This window comes from Dipteris shenzhenensis, chromosome 22, assembly GCF_047967505.1.
Source record: "Dipteris shenzhenensis isolate YYH24624 ecotype China chromosome 22, Dip_SZ_1.0, whole genome shotgun sequence".
NCBI classification, from domain to species: Eukaryota; Viridiplantae; Streptophyta; class Polypodiopsida; order Gleicheniales; family Dipteridaceae; genus Dipteris; species Dipteris shenzhenensis.
In genome coordinates, this window is record NC_141617.1 from 11,817,114 (window position 1) to 11,839,144 (window position 22,031).

A 22,031-nucleotide genomic window follows, 5' to 3' on the forward strand; every position below is an offset into this window, starting at 1 on the left:
ACTTGCAACAACTGTCAGTTTTTATTTGGTATATTAGATATATCAAATTAATGCCATATGCATATGTTTCTATGTTGATAAATTGCACTATTGACATATGCAATAGGATTATGGTAGAGCTTTGACATCCATCATATAAATGTGGTGTTCAAAAACACCGTTCCATCACAATAGAGCTCGTGAAACTCTCCATCACAATAGAGCTCATGAAACTCATAGACATGGTCTTGATAAAAACCTTTTTTTTAATTTCTTTCTCGTGCTAAATATAATCAAAGCCATTGACACATAGCCAAATTTGCAACTAAATTTTGCATCACATCGTTTAACATAATCATTGACAATTCCATACTAGTATTCATACTCACAAAGTAGCTCATCTCCGAAGGAGATATCCTTTATGGTTTGCACAGTAATGTAGCCATGGGCACTCAAATCTCCTTGTGACTTTTGAGCCCAAGGTAGTAGCTTACAGTCACCAAAACCGATTGAGGAGTTGAAAAAACCTTCTCACCAGTATGGGAGCTGTCACCAACTTCTCCTACTATCACATTGATAAGTGCATATGCCTTAAGAAATACCTATTCTGGAGGTTGGAATTGAGGAATTGCCCCACGATATGCTACAACTCGGTGCACAACTACAACCAATATATCTCCAACAACAGCAGCAACCAGAGCATTAGGCAAGATCAGCACCAGAACCTGAGGAAAGATTGGCACGAGAATCTGAGGCTACATCATCACTAGAACCGCCCATCGACGCCATGCCAGTCGATGAGCCACAAGGGGAGCTAGTGCCAGATCAACAGTATGACTATTGTACACAAGGGACTGAAATACCATTGGAACAACCTCCCCCAAGTACTACAGAATCATCGGGATGGCTACATGGGCACCACTTATATCAGCAGTATCACCAGACATCATCACCATCTATCATTCTCCAACATCAAACTAGCCAAATGATCCAAATGTCAGAACTATTCACTAGCTTGGCCAAGGAAGAATATGCAAGAGAATTGGACAGAGAGACTGTAACAGAAATGAAGACCAATTCCATGCAATCGCCATAGAGGTCAAGGCACTTCGGGCACAAATAGATGAGAAGGAGGTAGAAGAAGTGCGCATGAACCAAGCTCTCCAAGCTCAAGAGAAGGCAGTGAGGGATGTGACCTCCAACCTCCACCAAAGTCAAACATAGTTGACAGCAGCAGTACAAGCAATGGCAATCCTACAGACCTACTATAACTCCTTAACATCCGCACATACTTAGCAGAAGAAGAACTAAATTTCCCAGTACTCTATTTTGGCTCCCTAAGATTGGTTGGCAATACTAGACTAATATATTTAGATATAGTAAATTGGGAAATAACACGCAAAGCAAGTTGAATTTCACTCATAATGTCACAAACTTATTTTTCAAATTTATTAAAGTTTTAATACATCAAGTGATGCAATCTATATGGCTGTGCTTGAGAAAAGGTATGCTTCAAAATAAACTATTCTGCGCAAAAGATATTAAGAACAACACCAGTATTGAACAAGTGTTTAAATCAAGAATATGATATAGGGACTTCGAGAACCTGCGAATGTCACTCGATCACAAAGAGAGCCTATACAAGGAGGCCTTCACTATGATGTGACAATTGGGACCCCCTACTTTCTTCATTATGTTCTCATGTGCAAAGAGGATGTGGGATGCTTTGGTGAGTTCCCTCAGCACAACATACAATCCGCATGGCATGGCGGCTACCTTGACACAAGAGCAGGAAAATATCACACAATTGGTCAGACATAATCCTACAGTATATACCCGATACTACACTCATAAGCCACAACATATGTTGTCGCTACTACTCAAGGACAATCCCATACTTGGAGATGTTGTTGATTACTTCTTTGTCATAGAATTCTAGAGTAGGGGAAGTCAACATGAACATGAAATCTTGTGGGTCAAAGAAGCACCAAAATATAATTCAAACAATAACAAAAAACTAATAGCATTCATAGATGAGAACATAACATGTGACAAGAATTTGTTGAATGTAAACATGAATGAAATAAAAACTCATAAACATACAAAAACATGTACCAAGAAACAACATAAACTCTGCATATTTCACTATCCTAAGTTGCCATTGCATGAGATGATGATACTTACTCCACTTGATGGTAAGGAGACAAAAAAAATATAAAGAAGTTTACAATACAGTTCAACAAGAAACTCACAAGTTTGAAACAATAATGAGCGCTTCATTTCTTGAATGGCTTGAATTTGTACAAGTTGACTTACAAATGTACGTGCTTTTGTTGAGGGCATGAATAACCAAACCAACATTATTAATCAAATGCCAACCTAAAGACATATTTACAAATACATTTAACAACTTAGAAAATAAACTTTCTATGGCCTACCATGGACATACAGTTTATAATGGACCCATATGCTACCACCTCATATTGTACTTCATATACCACTAAAATGGATAACATGCTTACATAATCAATGCATAACACAATGAGAACATGCATTCAAGAGAACAACCCCACACAGAATAGACTTCGAAAAATGGAAAATGCATTCTTGCATGCTCAGCACATGATTGCACAACTTGCGGCATTCATAACTTTGTCGTTGCCATTGCACAGATCGACTAGAGATTTTCAATTCGTTAACACGAATGCGAAGCAAAAAAGAGCGTTCATTCTTAAACGTAGAGACAAACTACTTGCACTTGACAATAACTCCATCTACATTTCGTGTGACATTATTATCGATAAATACATCAGGAGGCATGATTTGCCTCGCTATATTTGCATTAGAATACAACAACAACAACAACTCCAAGAAAAGAAACAAACCGAAGATTTTGAGATTTATAAAGTTCAATAAGTTTAAGGACCCTAACAATTATTATCGTGAACAACTTCTCCTATACAATCCTTTCTCAAAAGATGAGGACCAAGAACTAAAATTTCATGGGAGTTGGAGAAATGCTTACTATGCAAGAGAGGCTACAATAGATGAGAATAGAAACTATGATGGCCAGTAGAATGAAGACATAGAAAGTCTTTATAACAATGTTGAAAATAGTAATGAGGAGACGAAAAGTTTCCCTTCACATAATGAATTCCAAAATGACAACTTATATGACACTATACTAGATATGCCTAAACTATCAAAATCCAGTAGGCATGACCAACTTGTAATCCCCGTAAGAAAACAAATGCTCATGGACAACAATGAGTACTTTCGAAAGTTAAGATCATTGAACAAAGAACAATGTGAATAGTTTGACAACATCATGCTTCGAAAACATGTACACCCACAAGAGAAAATACATTTGTTCCTAATTGGAGGGATGGGAATAGGGAAAACACATCTGCTAGTCCGGATAGTGCAAGGATTGCTGCATTATTATAATCATATTCTACTGGATGTGTACTATAGCTTGCCTAAGGTTATGATTTTAGCATACATTGGGAAAGCATCGTGCAATGTTAATGGCAACACAATCGACTACGCGTTGCACCTACCCGCACATACAAAGAATCTAACATCACTACCAAAAGAGAAATTAGACACAGTGACTGCTCTAAATTCACAAGTACAACTTATTGCTTTTTATGAAATCTTCTTGGTGGAAAAGAGAACATTGAACTTTGCTGACTTGAGGATGCACTTTAAAACGAGAGCACTTCGTCGATTTAGATGTCATCATGTGTGGAGAGTTCTACCAAGCCAAATCAATGAAAGACTTATGGGTTTACAAAATAAAAAATGATGGACTAGAGTGTTTTGCCGACATGTATTGGCACACAAAACCTAGAAGCTATGAACTCAAAATCAATCATGCATCAAAACAACAACAGATTCATTGGCCCTCAACTCCCTTATAAAATGCATTCACACTGGTAAGAAATAGACTACATGAACAAAATGTTCTTTCGTCCTATGCCACTAGAGTGACACCTTGCCTCAATTATACTACATGAATTCTCAAATGAAGAAGCACAATGACAAAGTCATGTAATTTTGCACAAGATGAAAGCACGTGCTTGTGGCAAAAGCCCTCTTCTCCCACACAGTTTACAACAAGGGCAAAATACTAGATGATCACATGTGGCTTGCATACCAAAATTAAAATAAAAGAAGGTATCTTGGTTGAGTTATGTTCAGGGAACATCAATCAATAGGACGGGTTGGTTAATGGCACTGATGGAATTTTTATGACACCATCAACTTTTAGGGGGACGAAAATTGTCTAGATACTTTTCCCTTCAAAAGAAATTGGAATACAAACTCGAAGAGATAACATTAATGCTTTACAAAGAATACACTAAACAGGAATGGACACCCATCTTCACGATTGTGAAAGATGTACAGATAGGTACCTTGGTTGAGTTATGTTCAGGGAACATCAATCAGCAGGATGGGTTGGTTGATAGCGCTGATGGAATTTTCATGACAACATTAACTTTTAGGGGGATAGTTTTCCCTTTAAAAGAAATTGGAATACAAACTCAAAGACATAACATTAATTCTTTACAAAGAATGCATTAAACCTGAATGGACACCCATCTTTAAGATTGTGAAAGAGGTACAGATAGGGCCATCAAAAACAAGCATTCTTACTCGAGAACAATGGCAACACGGACAATACATCAAGATCAAGGGCTAACACTGCACCAGCTTGCATCTTCCCCAAAAGGAGTATGTGGTCACGGTTTGGCCCTTATCACGTGCAAAGGAAATTGAAAATTTATACTTGCTTGAACCACTTCAAAATGAGAATTTTCAAGTGGAGGACAAAAAAGCAGCCCGGACAACCTTGGCATATTTATGCTCAAAAACAAAGGGAACCTACAAATTTCTACTTACATCATTGAACACGAGACTAGTGTTGAAATACATGTTGGACATTAAACAAATAACACAACTGATGGACTCCAACATTATCTGCTTGCAAGAAACAAGACTAAGAAATCACCACCAATACATTCCAATACGATTTAACGTGGTCAAAAATTCCTCTCACGTCGGCCAATGCCGATTTTTCAAAGAAAAGACTTGCCAACTTCATTGTGCGAATACATACACAGAACATGTGGTTGATATAACATCCATTGACACAACTATACACGAACAAAGGCTGCACATTTTTAATATCTATAGACTGCCATTCTAAAGATGCAATATGTTCATAACTTACCTTCAAAAGATACTCATCATAACTTACCTTCAAAAGATACTCACAAACAAACTCCTCCATAATTATAGTAGGATACTTCCACATAAACATGGGCAAGAACTCACCAAATTCAACTAAATTAGAAATAATGTTGTGTACTTTTGAACACAAACTAAGCTTCCAACATCCTACAACTATTTATGGATCCCATGTAGACCACATCTGGAGTGACATGCCCCTACAAGCATTGCCTCATGAACATCATATGCTTAATGGACAGACCATTCCATAACGTATGCGTACATCCAATAAGACATCCCACATTACAACTTCATCCACAACACAAGTCAGGGATCCCCACCTTGTTTTAAACACACTCCCACACTAATTAATAGGAGTTTGCATTTTTGCATGGCAAGTGGAAAAATAAACAAGGTGAATGATATTTAATCATTCATAAGGCCTGCCCAAGATTAACAAGATGAATTTCATTCATGTGGCCTGCCGTGAGAGAGAGAGAGAGAGAGAGAGAGAGAGAAGAAGAAGAAGAAGAAGAAGAAGAGAGAGAAGGGGGGAGAGGGCTTGCCTAGAAAGAAGAAGAAGAAGAGAGAGAGAGAGAGAGAGAGAGAGAGAGAGAGGAAGGAGAAGAGAAAGGAGAAGAAGAAGGAGAAGAGAAAGGGGAGAGGGGAGAGAGAAGAAGAAGAAGAAGAAGAAGAGAGAGAAGGGGGGAGAGGGCTTGCCTAGAGAGAAGAAGAAGAAGAGAGAGAGAAGAGAGAGAGAGAGAGAGAGAGAGAGAGAGAGAGAGAGAGAGAGAGAGAGAGAGAGAGAGAGAGGAAGGAGAAGAGAAAGGAGAAGAAGAAGGAGAAGAGAAAGGGGAGAGGGGAGAGAGAAGAAGAAGAAGAAGAAGAAGAAGAGAGAGAGAGAGAGAGAGAGAGAGAGAGAGAGGAGAGAAGAAGAAGAAGAGAGAGAGAGAGAGAGAGAGAGAGAGAGAGAGAGAGAGAGAGAGAGAAGAGGGGGGAGGGAGAGGGTAGGCCAAAGAAGATGAAATCACTAAATGCATGCATCCCTTACAAGGAGGATACTTGGACCAATCACCTTAAAATAAAAAGAAATGTCTTACAAAATACCTAGTTTTCCTTTCTTATCACACATCTTCACTAAGGCCTTCCTATGGCAAGCCAAAAAAGCAAACAAAAAGGAAATGGTGTGGAGAAAGACCGAGAGAGAGAAGGTGGTAATGATGTATAAGAAGACTTGAGGAGATAAAGGAGAGAGAGAGTCAGCCACTTTAAAGTATGCCATTAATTCTAAAAATGCAAGGTTGCTAAGGCTAATAATAAGGCTAGATGTATCTGTCAAACTAAAAGTACTACTATCCTCGGGAGGATAGGCTTCTTCATCTTCATCTTCATCTAATCATCCGATTTCATCCTGTGGATGCTCACCAAAATTGTGCTTTCATGTCCTTGCATTCTGCGAGGTCTTCTAGGCTTTCAATTTAGAGCCCCTTCCATTGCAGCCATATGGGTGTCGAAGAGCAAGATCCGGCGTCGTTGGAGTGGAGCCCCAACTCTCCTGCTGTTGCTGCTCATGCTTTGGAGAATGATCCGGAGATAGATGAGGAATCCGCCCTGCAATGGCTGCTCGCTCCCCCGCACACTAGGATGCAGGTTGGGGGCACCGAATTCATCTGGTGCCGCGCGGTGAGCGGGGGCACGGGTATCACCATCCTTGGCTTGCTCTTGTCCCGCGCGCTCGATGCGACCTCTCTGCAAGGAGCCATCGACAGGCTACAATCCCGGCATCCTCGTCTACGTCGGTCCGGATTGGTGTGGATAGAGGGTAGGCCTGCTCTCTCCGTCAGCCCCGTTCCACGTTGCGAGTGCTCCTGCTGCAGTCGAGGATTGTGAAAGTGCAGAGGCGAAGGACAACAATAGCCCGATTGAATCCACCGGATTTCACAGCTTAGCAGAAGGTGAGATGGTCGTCGAGAATAGTGAGGAGATGGATTGTGAGGAGGAAAAGCCTGACCAGTGGCTGAGGCTGGTGGAGATGGAGCTCAATACCAACGAATGGCCTGAACAGCACCACTGCTTGGATCCAAAACCCATGTTTGACGTGGTGCGGCTCCACAATCTTCCGCAAGCCCGCTCCCTGCTGCTCTTCAGATTGCATACCGCGGCTATCTGTGATCGCACGTCCGCGGCCACAATTGTTACCGAATGATTGCACGATGTCTGCTCTCAATCGGGGCTATCCATTGAGAAACATGCGATGTTACTGGAGCTGCAGACCTTCTGGGCAACTCGCTTGGCTCCCGGCGCCATGCAGCATTTCTCTTTCAGAGCAAGCCCGCCATTCGGAAATTTTCTGTCACACTCTGAGCGTCGACCATACACAAAAAGCTCCTGCAGGTATCCATGGCATCAATCTGCGGTATGCGCTTTCTTTTACTGAAGATCACGATTCACGTTCATCGTTTTTATCCCACGTAGTTTCTTTGAGTCGGGAAGAAACGTGACATTGATGGTGCTTCTATGGGGCACATGTGCACGCGGCACAAAACTAGTAGGGTCCGGGCTTTGCGTGCAGCCGGGTTGAAAGCCACGGCCGTTTTGAAACAATTAGGTTGTCGCATGGTGACGCTCATCGACTGTCTCGCAACATCTCGGATCCCATTCTGCAGACTTCGACATTGAGTCCACTAGTGTTGTATAGCTCGCAAGTCTCTAAGGGTAGTTACACACAGCCAAAGGGTGCCCTAGAGGTACCCAACTTGTGGGCAACCAAGAAAAGCTTTGGAGAGTGTTCAAAGGGCGGGGGGGTTACACATCGCCCAAGCAAGAATCTTTATAAAAAGGGAGCATTTAATGGGAAATGATCGTGTACTTGAATCTAATTGGTTGAAAAATCGGTGCCCAAACTTGGGCAGCCAAAGTTGCCTGCCCAAGAAATCTCTTATCATGGGCATGAGGTGGCTGACTCAGCTTTTGGACTCCCCTAAATTTTTGTTGTGTGTAAAGGGGGGAGGCACCCATCCACACCAATGGAGCATCCTGATTGGCTCCCCCCATTTATGATGGGCAAGCACTCTTTGGTGTGTAAAGGGCTTAAAAAGCAGGTAGCTAATGCTATGTTTTCATGATGGTGTCGATGCAAGCTTCTACCACTTGGCCATCCTCAACACGCATCAGCTGAACGAATCGGAGGAGTTTTGGAAACTGGCCAGAAAATGCTCGAGCGCATTGGAGATTGCGATGAGGAACAGGAAGCACTTCACCGACATGGGGGATGTGAATTTTCTCATGTGCTAGGTGATTCAGTTTTCACAGCTCACGCCCTCGGCATCGTTGAGGACATCTCTAATGGTGGTGTTCGAGGAGCCTGTGTTGGACGAAATGGAGGAGCTCAAGAAGGTTGTGGGTGTGGAGGACTACATGGGATGCTCCTCCATCCATGGCGTCGGACCCAACATCGCCATCTTCGACAACATCAATGGAGCAAGGGGCTCTCAAGAGCACCTGCATCTACCCGTCTCCTCTCCATTCTTGCACCCAAATAAGTAGTGATGTCGAGAAGGCCATCGCTCTTGCCCAGCATGGAAAAAGGCACTAATTGAAGGCAACATATTTAGACATGCAGCAGCTCGTTGCCAATTTCATGTCTAGGATAAGGGGGATATTTCTACCACTATATTAGAGTAGTACCCCGCGCTACCGCCAAAGCTTAAAGGGTCATTGTTTGCTTGGGTGTAGCCATTTTTTGTGAGATTCAGGGACTTTTCTGTATATAGGTATCTGGCATGACCCATAACGTATGCATTGCTCAACAGAATTCGACAAACTTTGTCTTCAAGTTATAGCACACATTCCAAACTTGAACATGAGACCAAAAAATAATGGAATAAGGATTTGGAACGAGATCGTTAAGCATTACAAGTACTATATTGCATGTGATCATTCAAAAGTACACTACGTGAGCTTCTCCTCGACCTAAGCACACACCTAAATGAGAACATTAGGCATGGATTAACGGGCCTCTAATGTTGTGCTAAAGTGATGCACGTCCCTTTGAGGGCATGCTCCATAACTTTTTTTTGATTTGTTGAAAACCAAAACGGATTGAAATTTGAGAATCCAAACTAGTGGGACTACTGCACGATGGTCTTAAAACATTGATAGTTATTGGTGTCTAGATTCACCCTAAAATAGAAGAAGTTGAAAATGTGCAATTTGTGCATGTGCAAAGATCTATTAATAAATCCAACATTATTTACAATTTTGAATTGTTTCTTTTTCCATGCACTTGCTTGTTATATGGCTCATAAGCATGCCAAAGGTCATTCCATTTTATAATACACAGGATCAAACCTGATAGCGTCCCCTTTGGCCTATTTGTGTTTTGAAGCATTTGAGGCCACATTGCACTTGTTTGGGATATCCAATTCTGCTGATGTATATCGCCGGAGGGGAAAAAACCGACGGCTGAAAATTTTGCTACTCCTGCGAATTTTGAATTTTCACACCTCTTGCCCGTCAAATCTTGGAAGATTAAGTACCTGCAACCTGCCCTCGCCCTGCAACCTGCACGCGCCTCAACATGACCTTGTGTTGTCTTTCGTTTGGCATTGTCATCTTTTGGGTAAGTTATCTTCTATTCTTTTCCTGCCTCACAATCTAGCTTCTCTCTATTTTGGTTTGACATTGCTATCTTTTATTGATCATCGCCATAGCAACATGTAGCTCGCCAGGAGAAGAAGACAGAGGCTATGAGACAAGAAAGCTGAAAAGCTTGGTCAGGGTACAAGTAACAGAATACTCCTTGCAAAGTAGCAATAGGAAGCATTTGCAGATACACGCATTTGATCATTGCCATCAGAGCGAAGAGCACGAGCTTCGATGTCACGATTGGTGGTAGCATTCGAGAAAGCAACATCAGGCCATTCAAGTGAATACCAGTCTCGAGTCTTCATAAGATTTACCCTGCACCTTAAAGTTCATAGAGTGACAACCCTACTGACATCTTGGAAGATGCACGTAGAGCTAAAACAATGCCTAATCATCCCAATCCGAGTAGTCTATGGCTTCAACAGAACGCAAGAAAAGGAGAGACAACCAAAGTGTAGAAGTCATTGCAATAGTGGTGAGTTTTGGCACAAAAATACAAGAGTTTCTCCAAATAACAAGGACATCTGTAGAAAGTGGATGGGACGCAAGATGCTTGATGAGCACATCATACACATGCTTGATACAAGGGAGGGTAGTGGTTGCCTAAACCATCCTGGTGGTTGTTTGTGATTAAGCTTTGGGATAGTTTACTTGTTTCATTTCTTGATACAACGTAGGTCAGTGGTTGCCTAAACTAGCCTGGTGGTTGTTTGTGATTGAGCTTTGGGATAGTTTAATATGCTGGCTTGGACTTAATGTGATTGTCCTAAACTAGCCTTGTGGTTGGAATATCATGCAACCATGGCTGGTTCAACTCAAACATAGAACCAGACTGGCTTGGACTTAATATGACTGTTCTAAACTAGCCCAATGGTTGGAACATCATGCAAAACTCAAACACCAGTTATGTGATTGTCCTGAATCAGTGTGGTTGAATAGAAAGTAACAACAATATAGCTCACAACAGAACAAAAATATATTGTTATTTAACTTAACCAGCCCGGTGGTTGGAACGTCTTGCAATTGTGGCTGGTTCAACTCAAACACATTGTGGTTGAACATACATTAGCTCAATGGTTGAAATTATTGTATTTCTTAGTACTTAAATTGGTTAAATTTAATTTCCTACTATTCGATTCATATACCACTTAATTTCTAGACTAGGATGGATTGGATTTAATGTGATTGTGATTGTCCTAAGCTAGCTCGGTGATGTTTCAAGTCAAATGACACTATCTGATTGAAATTGTGGTTGAACAAAAATAAAGAAATAAAAAGCAATATATTGGTATAGAAATGAAAAATAATATATTGTTATTTTCTAATTGTGAAATTCAAAAATGAAAAGCAATATATTTGTTATTGTCTAATTGTGACCATTAGGCTAAACTAGCCCGGTAGTTGAAATAGTGATTGCCCTAAACCAGCCCGATGGTTGAAATTGTGACTATGTCCTAAACCAGCCTGGTGGTTGAAATTTTGATTGTCCTAAACCAACCCGGTGGTTGAAATTGTTTTGCTTTTCTAGTATCTTGTTATATATGATTGTATTAAACTAGCTCGGGGGTTGAAATTGCTTTGTTTCACGTAGGTTGATTATTTTAATTAGACCGCGTTTTCGCACATACTGTATTTTGTTTTGTTTTCTTCATAGTAGTGCAAAAAGGGGGCCTGCATGTTGGATCAGCAGACGGATTGTATCTCAATTTTATGGATTAGAATCCTGACATTTCAATTGCATAGATGAGCTTTGAGCACTGGTATGTCAGGAAACTCAAAGACATGAATGTTGTTGTTGCCAATTTGCAAAACACACCATTAGGGAAAAAGGGAACTCATTTTGGGGCCCTGTAAGAAATTCACTATTTTTTGATTTATTTCTCTCCTAAAAGACCTCAAAAATAGTAAAATACGGAAACGTGGCTCAGATTTGTCAGTAAGGACTACAGAACTGTCAATTCAAAAAGGAATAAGATAATCTTTTGTCTGACTAACACGATTTTGTATTAAATATCCTCTTAGATTTTTTTTTGTTTACCAAAGATTCCGCATCTCTTTGGCCGACGTGTGCAGGTCTTTCATTAAGAGTCCATCACTGAACTTAGTGATTGCAAGTTTTCAAAATATTCACATGGATACCGCCACACTTCCACGATTCATGTTACAAAACGACTATGAGATTGAAAAACAAACTTCGCAACCTGAGGAGCACAAAAAATGGCCGATACTAGTGAGTCACTATCTGAGAAGAAGCGATTACACCATCTTCACATCGACTTGGAAGAACAATATGCTCCAGCACAAAAAAGACGAAAGGATACGGTGCTGAATGCTCAACAGCGGGAAAATATGAGAAGAGAAGGGCTTCAACATATTGACTTATGGTGCGACGGAAGCATATATCCAAAATGTCAAGTAAAAAACTCTACACCTCCATTTGTCAATCCCACCACATTACTGAGGTTTGCCGGCGATGGACAAAATGGACTTCTTGGTTATATTTCAGCGCAATCTGCATTTGCGGAAACGTATAAAATGATGTACCTACAAGAAAAGGGGGCCAAGATGGAGGAGATAGCCATTCGTGCAAAATTGGAGCAGCAGTTGCAGAATGAAATCGAGGAGCATTCAAAGAGTAAAAAAGAATTGACAAGAGCAAGAAAGAAGAGAACCGTGCTTGGAGACAGACAACGTAGTAGAAAGATTAAAAACATTGCAAATTTGAAGGCTGGGACTGGTGGATGCAAGCGACGAATTCAGGAAGCAAGGTTAGATTGAAATTTATCATTTTGTATACTCAAAAAGGCTCTCTTCCAGACTATATCTATTTCGTTGATTGTCGCAAAATAAGAATGGAGGTGCTGAATAATATAGTCATATAATGTTGTTATTACAGGAAATTATTGGAGCCTGCAAAAGAAAATATGGACCCGAACCTTCTTCCTGTTAAACAAATGAAAGGATTGCTTTCTTGCGGTGTAGCAAAAGGTTTGATTGAGGAAAAAAAATACAAAACAGTCAAACGCAATGTTGTAGAGGACTTTGTATCTAATAATCAAGTTGATGGCACTATAATCCAAGAGGCTCTTGATGTTAGTGGAGTTAGCAGGAAGGGATATAGTTCGATTTTTCATGCGATATCCTCAACTTTAAAAGATCAAAGGATTAAACGAGTTTTACTGCCAAATCCAGCAACCATGTGGAGGATAAGAGGTCATTTGAATGAAAGTATAGATGAATTTATTGGGCAGTATATCCATATTGAAGAAATATTTCATGGTGTTAAAGGAACCACTGTGTATGATCCTTGGAACAATATATTTTTAGATCTGCAACAACTTCAAAAAAGAATGGTCGAGTTTTATGGAATAACATTTGAGGAGTGCAAAGGCATTTTGAAATTTGTTATCAAACTGGATGAGTGTGAGGTTGTAAAGGAAAAGAAAATGGAAAGAGTTACTATTACATTGATGAATGGAGCGATTGATACATCATTGACTGAAGCGAGTTCGAAGTATTCTAGTGTGCAGTCAGAGAAACACATATGGTGGTTAGGCTCGTTCCAAGTATGATCATGGGCTGTTTTATACTTGATTTTGGTCATTGTTTTCAAATCTGATATAGTAATACTTTTGTTTTCTATAATCTCGCAGGTGAAGACCGAAGACCATGAAACACTAGATTGGGTGTTTCATCACACGGAAATACCAACAATAATCAAAAGACGAGAATCTCCATGTTGCAGGAAAAGGTGATTTTCAAGTAGAGTGGCACATGGCCGGGGATCTTAAAACACTTAAGTGCATGTATAACATTAGTAAAGGAGGCAACTCAAAGTCTCCTTGTCTTTACTGCAAAGAATCAGCTCAAGTAATGGATTCAAAATGGTGGAAGAGAGCACCTAATAGAGATAAAGTTGACCCTGACTTCAAGGCCATTCTAGACATTCCACTATGTAATGTTCACATCTGCACATTGCATGGTCTATGTCGAATTATTGAGAAATTTGTATTTTTATATATTGGATTTGCTTGGAAACTCCGTCCCGAAAAAAATAGAAAGGATGCTCTTCAAGCATTAGAAAAAGTGTTATCCGATATAGGTCTGCATGGAGGAGATGTTCAAATCACAAAGGATTTTAAAAAGTCTACCAATGGCAAGGAGGTACCAATCAAGCCCTCTATTGGTGGTGTTAAGGCAAGAAGATTCTTGTCTCGACCCAAACACAGTAAGCAAGTAAGGCAAGGTAGAGCAGTTTCAAAGATTAATTATGGATTGTGGAAGCAAGTCCATAATGCTGTGAAAGATCATGAGGCAGATGGGGAAGCACGAAATAGGAAGGCAGAGGTGTGGAGGTCTCTTGATCAACTCTTCATGTTCTGTGACAAAGTAACATGGACAAAGAGTGATTACAAGAACTTTGAGGAGGCAATTAAACATTTTGGGAAGTCAATGAAAGACGCGTGGACAGCCTGCAATATAACTCACTACATGGTAAGGTTCTGTCTTTTTTTTTTACTTAAGTGTGATCCTCTTTTTTTTATTACTTACTATGCATTCTTATGTCTTACAACATATCATATACAACCACCTTCCCTATTTTGTCAAAAAGTATGGATGCCCAGCTATTTGGTCTACCCAAGGCATGGAGAAGTCTCACTACATGGCACGTAATGCATTTTTTAGACACACACAACACTATGGAGGGAGTCAGAAGGCGAATAGTCTGAAGGAAGTCTTCCAATGGTTTTATCGAGGCATACTACAAAGGCTGCATGCTAAAAGAAAAGTTGCTAGCTCCAAAATCAAGCTTGCTTTTCTTCTAGCCCAAAAGCAAAGACGAAGACAAGCTCTAGACAATTCAATTGCAGCAGAGAGACATAGACAGTGGAGGGAATCGAAGATATTTAGAAACCATAAATGGACAAGTAAACATGAATAGGACTCATTTGTAACTTATTGGGGTTATGTCCACATGTTTTCAAACTCATTCAATAGAATTTTTTTTAGTGGAACAAGTGACTCTTGGTGTTATGCATGAAAAAAATTTCAATGTGAAACATATGATCTGAACTTAATACAATTTGTTTACAATTTCAATATATTGTTAAGTTTAATATTTAACGACACCACTCTATGTAAATGTACAAATCATTTCATCATCAACTTATTAATCATTTATACAAGATCATACCAGATATCAAAGACTTTATACAAATCAGTTCAAATTTAATATAATGTTTGTGCTATATTCGATGACTAAATCCTATTTCTCCCAGGGCCTGTTCATCGGAACTCTCTTTTTGATCTTGATTGGAGTCTTTTTCTTCTTTATTGGCTTGATGTCGACTGTCTCTTTATCCTTTTCTTCAGCTCTCTCCACCTGTTCCTCTTCTTGGACTGTGTGGCCTGATGCGATCATGGGTGGCTCTCGAAACCTTACAAGCTGGTGTTTTCCATAGCCCTCTAGATATTTGGGGTCCTTAACACCACATGCTAATGCATAAGAAGTGTAAGACAAAAAGTAAGCGGTCCTAGAGGCCTGCTTATTCACATAATCTCCAAATATATCTATGGCAGACAACCTCTCTATCAAAATGATCTTTTCCTTTTGCCATGAAAGAGCATGTCCACCTAAGGCCCTGGACAAACATTTTAGGAAGTAAACAATGGCTTCTCCATTGTTGCTCAACTACCTATGGTAAATCAAGATCTTGGCACTGCCTAGATCATGAATATAATGAGCTGGGCCTGACATTTTGCGAAACCCAACCTGCCTGCTTCCACTTGATCTCTAGAGGAATGTGTCATCCTCAATTTGTAGCTGCAACATATCAAAGGATTGGAGTGAGACAATACACAACCTACAAAACTAAAGTTAAGCAGAAGTCAAAGTATATGATTTGAAGTACCTTCTCATTTTCATCAGCAACAAGCAGTTCATCTTTCCAAAGATTTATCCCTCTCCCTTCTTGTACAGCCTCTTCTCTAGTCTTTTCTGTGTATAGAGCTGAGAGATTCATAGCTTCCTGTGTGAGCTGGAAGGCAGCTTCATCTGGCTCTTGGAACTTTTCAGCCTCTTTGAAACAAAATGAAAGGGCCTCTACCGGATCAAACATTGTTTCCAAAGCCAGAAGTGATTGGTCATCCTCTATGCCAACCTCCTTGTCAAGCCTTGAAGCCTGGGCAATAAGGGAAATGGCATAGTCCTCCCTCAAATCAAACATACACTCTATATCATGGAGGAAAACATAATCCTTTCCACCAATCAACACACCTGGAAGCATGGGCACTGCATAGTTGCTGCTCTGAACATCAAAATCTTCAACTGGCTCTGCTCCCCTCAGAGTTTTATTCCTCAGTTGAACAAGGTCAAGAGCAGCCACTTGCAGCCCCTCATCCTGAAGGTTGATATCTTCTTCTTGCTATGCCATTTCAGAGCCCAAAGAAACATCCTCCTTTTCAGAAGCTTCAGATGTGTCTTCTTCTTCTGTTTCCTGCCCTTGTTCATCCAGGACTCCTGACTGAAGACAATGTACATGAGAAATGCCATGCTCTCCTCCAGCACTCTGCACTTTCTGGTGTGCAAAGTACAGTTGAATTTATAGTGATCAGGCAGGCTGTCAAATCTTCTGCTCACATGGTACCTCAGCCTGTCATTGGAGACAATATGATTAATGTGCACAAAAACCTTTTCACCTCCCACAATTCTTCCTGCCTCTGTCAGTTCTTTGAAGGCATCCCAATAGTCTGAAAGAAAATCTTTGTGTTGCTCCAGTACAGAGCTCATTGAGAACTCCATGTTGAATATACTATGGTATAAATGGAAGTTACTCTGAGCCTTGCATTTGTGAAGAAACTCAAACAGGAGCGAATCTGGAGAACTGTCCTCTTCTGGTTCCATTTGTTTTTTGATGGAAGAATCAGCACTCTGCTCCAGCCTCTTCTTTTTGCCTGTTCAAAAACTTATATACTATGAATTCTATATGCTGACATATGCAATCAGTGAATGCATTGTATATCACCAGATAATTCCTTCATGACATCTCATCACTCACCTGGTGATTGCTGAGGTTTTATTATAGCAGCAGAAAAGTCTAGCTTCCTCTTGAAAGGTGGGGCCTGGGAGCCAGCTGTTCCAAAACAAAAACATTTCTCATCATCAAGGAAGATCTCCACAGGGCTAAAGGTAGCAAATTAATGAGGTAGAAGTGAGAAACAAATAATACACAGGAATTTGCAGCAAAATGCGATATGGGCTGTTTAGAGAATTGTAAACCACTCTCCTCGCATTTTGTTGCAAATTCTCAAATTCTGGTCATGTGCATGTCAAATCAAGAACTTGGTTCATCTCAGTGATTCCTGGACACTATGATCTCATATGCAAGAGAAATAATGGAATGAGTGATACTATTCATGAGGAATGTGTCAACAATAGGAATTTGCAGCAAAATGCGATATGGGCTGTTTAGAGAACTATAAACCACTCTCCTCGCATTTTGTTGCAAATTCTCAAGTTCTGTTCATGTGCATGTCAAATCAAGCACTTGCTTCATTTCAGTGATTCCTGGACACTATGCTCTCATATGCAAGAGAAAAAATGGATTGAATGAAAATTTTCATGAGCAAGGAGTCCACAACAGGAATTTGCAGCAAAATGCGATATGGGCTGTTTAGAGAATTCCAAACCACTCTCCTCGCATTTTGTTGCAAATTTCTTCTTTCTGTTCATATCAACCTACAATCTAATTTCTGGGTGATTTACCACATTGTGGAAGAAGGATGGAGCTGAGTGAAGACATTGGGACATAAAAAATCCAATGGATGGAAGAAATAAATGTTGAAAAACATTGAAACCAAACTAGAACTCTGACCTTTTTTTTCCTTTTCCATGCTGATTGAGTTGCACTGGTAAATCTCCTGCTCTATCTCTAGCTTGAACCTTGCACTCTAGGTAACCTGGAGATCTGGTAGTACTGTCTTCAGGATGGCTGCAGTCTGGATGGAGTGTGCTGGGTAGGAAAGAATCAGAGAGAAAGGATCAGGAGAGAGTCGTGGCAGGGATGAGAGATTGGAATCCAGGGGAGGGAAAAGTGGTTGTGGTATTCATGATGAAATAATGAATGGCACAAGTTCCAAGGAATAAAGTGTACTTTCACACGTGCCAGATTTCAAACTCCAAGAGATCTGGGTCCCATCCACACGTGTGAAAAACGACTAGATTCCACACGTGTGGGATTTAGTGATTCTTTAATTCATTTTGCACTTCTTTGTGGTATCCTGTTTTAGAACTCTTGCCCTCCAGTCTCTGCTCTCTTACCTCCCTACCTCCATACTCTGCAGCATCAGCATCTTGTCCAGCAGCACAGAATCATCCTCAGCACAGATTACTCCTCAGCAGCACAGCACATCCACAGATAGACTCCAGGTCAGGAACAATGGGTTCTCCCCTTAGTCTCTGCAATCTTTTTGCCTAAAATAGAAAAAATACATACTGTATGGAAATGCATAGACTCAAACCAAGACAAAGAAATCACTGTAGGAAAGCAGATCTTCAAGTGTGATATTTCCATGTGATCTTCTTGAATAACCTCCATTCATACTGTATTTGGTTGGAGAAACATAGAAACCACTGTAGGAGTGTACCAGCATGTCATTTAGAAAATTTGCAGCAAAATGCGATGTGGACCTGTTTGAAATTCCAAACTGCTCATATCGCATTTTATTGCAAATTTCTCTATTTGGCTTCTTCCACCCCTGTGATTGCCTTCTCTTTGTGAGAACATGTTCTGGTTTTTTGACTTCCATAGCTGTAGTCTTCTTGCATAAACTCCATTCATACTGTATTTGGCTGGAGAGAGAAAGAAATCACTGTAGAAGTTCACCAGCATGTCATTTCAGAAATTTGCAGCAAAATGCGACGTGGACCTGTTTGAAATTCCAAACTGCTCATATCGCATTTTATTGCAAATTTGTCTATTTGGCTTCTTCCAGCTCTGTGATTGCCTTTTCTTAATGAGAACATGTCTGGTTTTGTGACTCCCCTTAGTCTCTGCAATCTTCTTGCCTAAAATAGAAAAATTACATCCTGTATGGAAATGCATAGGCTCAAACCAAGACAGAGAAATCACTGAAGGAATGCAGATCTTCAAGTGTGATATTTGCATGTGATCTTCTTGCATGACCTCCATTCATACTATATTTGGTTGGAGAAACATAGAAATCACTGTAGGAGTGCACCAGCATTTCATTTAAAAAATTTGCAGCAAAATGCGATGTGGACCTGTTTGAAATTCCAAACTGCTCATATCGCATTTTATTGCAAATTTCTCTATTTGGCTTCTACCACCCCTGTGATTGCCTTTTCTTTGTTAGAACATGTTCTTCATGTCTTTGATATCTTTCCAATCCTTTGTATGCAATTTTTCAGAGTGATGGCAAGAACCAAATCAACTGCAAGGCAAGTTGGCAAAGGACCAGGTCTTGCAGCAACAGCAACTGGGACAGGTTCCAAGAAGTTTAGTGTTCCTCCAAAGGGAAGAGCTTCACATGGCAGGAAGGGTAAGCCAATGAGCTTGCTCAAGCAAAAGGCCAAAAGATTGAATAAGGGTGCAGGTGTGCTTAGGGAAATAAGGAGGCAATAGAAAGCCATAGGTTTTGCAATACCCAAAGCACCCTTTCAAAGACTGGTGAGAGAAATTTGTGACAGTTGGAACCTTGGGTTCAGGTGGAATAGAACTGCCATTCTTTCCTTGCAGGAAATGGCAGAGGATTACCTGGAGAAATATTTTGAGGATGCAATGCTTGTAGCAGCCCATGCTCACAGGGTGACTTTGATGGCCAAAGATTTCAACACTTTGTCCAGAGTGAGATGGAGATATGACAAGCTGGTTCATCCTGTGGAATGGCAGGACATCAAAATGAGAGATATATTGCTAATTCCACCTACAAGGAAGGTCAAGGTTGATGAGGTAAAGGTTGTTGAGGTAACACACTCAAAGAACACCAGAGGGAAGGCTGCTTATGAGGACTCACTGAAGCAGCAAGTAAAAGAAACAAAATCTGTGATAGATGTGGAAACTGGAAAGAAGGAGCTACACATACATAGAAGGTTGAAGGAGCTGGGCCCTGATGTAGTTGTACATATTGAGGATGAAGTTTCAGTCAATGATTTTAATTTGACAAAACAATGCTTAGCAGCATTGGCTAACAAGAATGAGTATTGCTCAGATACTATCATTCTTGCAATGCTCTAGTAAGTGTCTTTAAATTTTACATTTTTTGCAAATCAATCCTCCTTGTAACTCTTTTATAACCTACCCTAATTATGTTCTGATCCTATGCAGCATGATGAGAAGCTGGCTTCATCCCTCTGTACAACATACAGTCCATATTGTTGATCCAGCCATTTCTTCTAGATTAAGAGATGCAAAAGAGACTCCCATGAGTATTTCCAGCTGGTTCAAACACTGCAATTTTGAAGTAATTGACATTTTGCTACTTCCATATCATAGCAGGTATGTGGGTGACTACTTCTTTTAAGATTCTTCTTTAATATTGGGAACTCTTGTAGCCTTTCATTTGCTTATGCTTTTTTCCTTATGCAGTGACCACTGGAGTTTTGTGTCTATTGACATCCAGCAGAAGCAGTGCTTTCTATTCAACTCTCTAAAAAACACACACAGAGAGCTGAAATTGTAAGTACTGTGTGTGCTTTCTGAACTCAAAACTTCATTATTTTGATACCATACTAACTAAATTATACATATTGCAGTTGTATTAGAAGGCTATTAGATGCATTGGATCATTGTCCTCCAAATGTCTCTCTGTTGGATTCAATAGAGCCATTAAGTCTAGAGGTAAAAAGTCTATTAAATGCTATGTCTTTGAACTTATTGAATAATTTTGTTTTGTGCTGATGCTCACAGTTTCTAACATTTTTTTCTAACTGTACAGACACCACAACAAAATGATTCAAGTAGTTGTGGATGGAGGGTGCTGATCAATGCAAAATATATACTTTCAAGCTACTTTGAAAAGGAACAGCCAGATCTGGTAAGGAAAAATACTTTTCATTTAGCTTGAATATAATTCATAATGATACAAAGTGTTCTAAATTATCCTCTGCCATTGCAGATGAAAGAGGATAGCTTCAGCCCCAACTATGTACATAATTTTAGAGCTCATACAATTTTGAGGTTTTTGAGCTATGCCTCCCCCAAACCTATTGTAGCAGCTACTGTGGAGCTGGGTGAAAGCTCTAAAGTACAAGAAGGTGTCATACACCTTGATCCCACATATGAAGCACCTGATGTTGAGGACCAGATGCCACAGGAGCAATCACAGAGTGCTGAGGAGGAGCAGACACAGGAGCAAAGACCTGCTGTTGATGTTGAGGAGAAGGTGGAGAAGCAGCAAAGAGAGGCTTCTGGGGCAGTGGAGGAGACAGGATGGAGCACGGACAGGATGGAGCAGCAGAGAGAAGATCCTCCAGAAAATGTAGAGCAGCCTCTGGATGAAACTGTACATAAATAGAAAATGGATGTTAGAAATATGTTCTACAGATTCAGCTAAACAATTCTGTACAAAATCTTACTTGATTGAATACAAAACCTTTCTTTATGGAGTATGTGTGATCTCAATTTTAAAATTTTCTATGTCTTTGCATTTAACTGAGCTCTCTCTTCTTCTGAGTAACTGCAAAAAAGCAATATGAATTAGAGTGGTAAATTAAACTAATAGCAATGCTTATAGAGACTAGGATAAATCAGATGGTGTACCTTTCTGTTCTTGTAGATAAATAAAAAGTCGTTTGAGATAGAACCTTCAGTCTCAAACAGAATGTCACTGCGTAATTGAGCTAGGGAGCAACATTCTCTTAACGAGATACTGGCTACCACATCACCATTCTCAAGAACATCAATATCAATAAGTTTATTTTGTGCACCAAACGACTCTTCATCTTGGTCCATTGGGACAAGCTTTGAACCTAGCATTCGACTGCGCTTGTAATAAAAAGAGAAAATAAAATTTTGTGATGCAACCATGTACTTCAGTTGCATAGAAGGTTGGACCACCTCACAAAACACTGAACTACATGTCTTCTTATCCCAACCTTTATCCAAAAATTGTGGCATGCATGCCGAATTTGTTGCTTTAACTGTGAGCAT

At 40.1% G+C, this 22,031-nt stretch overlaps 1 pseudogene; it reads left to right on the forward strand.

The window, feature by feature from the left end:
- The first annotated feature begins 6,852 nt into the window (after positions 1-6,852).
- LOC147887736 (uncharacterized) lies at positions 6,853-8,809 on the forward strand (annotated as a pseudogene).
- The last annotated feature ends 13,222 nt before the right edge of the window (positions 8,810-22,031 follow it).